Here is a 2,203-nt window from a genome sequence, read left to right as displayed (position 1 = left end):
AATAGTGGAAAAAAACCCCAAATTCCTAATATGTAGTTAATATCACTGTATCATTGTTAATTATCTGGTTCTGATCCTTATAATTTTGTAAGTTATAAGATGTTTAACATTAGGAAAATGTAGAAGAAAAGTGTATTAAAAGCTACTATTTTTGTAAGTCTTAATTTATTTCAGAATTAAATAAAATATACAAATAGCATAAGTAAGAAAACAACATAAGTTATTGATGAGCAATTACACAGGTATCATTGTATTTTACCTTCTTTCCGTGTTTGTGATTTTTTTCTCTTGTAGTGAAAATCCTGGCTCCCACTGTCTACAGTGTGTCCACTTATTTACTCAGTCCCAGAGTATCCAGAGTATCCATGAGGTGTTTTGAAACCACTACAGCACACTTTTGAGAAAAAGGCATTGTAGGATGAGACAGTTCAGTATTTGTTTCAAATTCTATTGTCCTTGAACCTGAGGCTGTAGGCACCAAACTATCTATTCAAAAGATATTTGTGTTAGTCCATGGCCCACCCACTTTCAATCTGGAAGGCACTTCTGGTTCCTTTTTTTTGAGTCAGAGTCTTACTTCACCACCCAGGACGGAATGCAGTGGTATAATCACAGCTCGCCACAGCATTCACTTCCTGGGCTCGGGCAATTCTCCTGCTTTAGCATCCCAGGTAGTTGGGACTACAAGTGTGGGCCACCAAGCACAGCTAATGTTTTCTTTTTGTTATTTCTACAAGTTTAAAACAAAAAGCAGTACAATTATTCCTCAATTTTTATGCAGTAGTGTACAGATGCATGTGAAAGAACCTGATGGCTAGAGAGCATTAGCCATGGCTTTCAGGTTGACCTTGTTCACAAATAGACTTGGAGAAGAAGGAAAAAATGTAATTTGCCTTGTTGACATGAATGAAATTTTCTGACAAAATTTTTTGCAAATTTCAAACTACTTTTTACTAGAACCAAAGGAAAACTTTAAAAAGCTACATACAGTATAATTGAAAACTGGATAAACATCTTGCAACTGTTAGTGTGAAGTCATTATGTAGACTCTGCATACAAGATTGTGCTCATGCCAGGTGCTACGGCTCATGCCTGTAATCTCAGCACTTTGGGAGGGGGAGATGAGAGAATTGCCGAGCTCTGGCATTTGAGACCAGGCTGAACAACATGGCAAGACCCTGTATCTACAATAAAGAAAAAAAATTAGCTAGGCATTTTAGCACAAGCCTATATTTTCAGCTACTTGGAAAATTGAGGCAGAGGGATCGCCTGAGCCCAGCAGGTTGAGGCTGCATTGGCCATGAGTATGCCACTATGCCCTAGACTGGGCAATACAGGGAGACTCTGAATCAAAACAAAATTTTTTTTAAAAAGCAAGGTGGTACTTGTGTTCCCCAGGTTTGGTTAAGGTTGCTCTTCGATTATTACAATTACAGAAGCATAACATCCCAAATAGTAATGCCTTTGTGTTTTCTGTCCTGTGTGCCTAGGGAATGTCACAAAGTTTTGCTGAAATGCAGTTGTTTCATTAATAAAGTACATTTCTTATTGAATTTGACAGTCATGTTACTGTAATGCTGCATATAGAAGTTTTATGATCATCCTTTAAGGTTATGCCCATAGGGTACTACAGTAACATGAATATATTACGCATTACAGTAACATGATTGTCAAATTACTATCAAGATATCCTTTTTACTATGTAACTGGAATGACTAAAAATGCAAATGGTATAAATAAACATTTCAGGGATGAAGGAAAATCCATCATTAATCTTAGCTAGACAAATTTCTTAAGCATAAAATAAACCTATTCACACAAGATTTTATGTAATGATTGTAGTAATCAGTTTATTATGCCAATTAATCATTTTTGAACATACAACCTCTGGAGGAGTAATTGAGTATTTTAAATTTACACAATTATTTCTATCAAATGAAATTTTACCCTTTTATCTAAATACACCTAAGCAATTAAAAAAATATGAACTATTAGCTATATATTAAGTGAGAAACCATGTACAAACCAAATAATATGGAGCAAAAAGAACTGAAAGGCCAAAGTTTGAAAGTGTAAGGAGATGTAAGAGTTGGAAACACAGCCAGACACCCTTTATGTTCTAATAGTTCCAATCTATTTACATGTAGACCAGTTAAACTTAGACGTTAACATACAGGCTGTGGATAGAGTTTAATCTTGTTGG

The sequence above is a fragment of the Carlito syrichta genome, unplaced genomic scaffold (assembly GCF_000164805.1).
Source record: "Carlito syrichta isolate Samal-C Ts95f unplaced genomic scaffold, Tarsius_syrichta-2.0.1 Scaffold46179, whole genome shotgun sequence".
NCBI classification, from domain to species: Eukaryota; Metazoa; Chordata; class Mammalia; order Primates; family Tarsiidae; genus Carlito; species Carlito syrichta.
The sequence above is the reverse complement of the archived record's forward strand: the minus strand, read 5'-3'. Positions refer to the sequence as shown.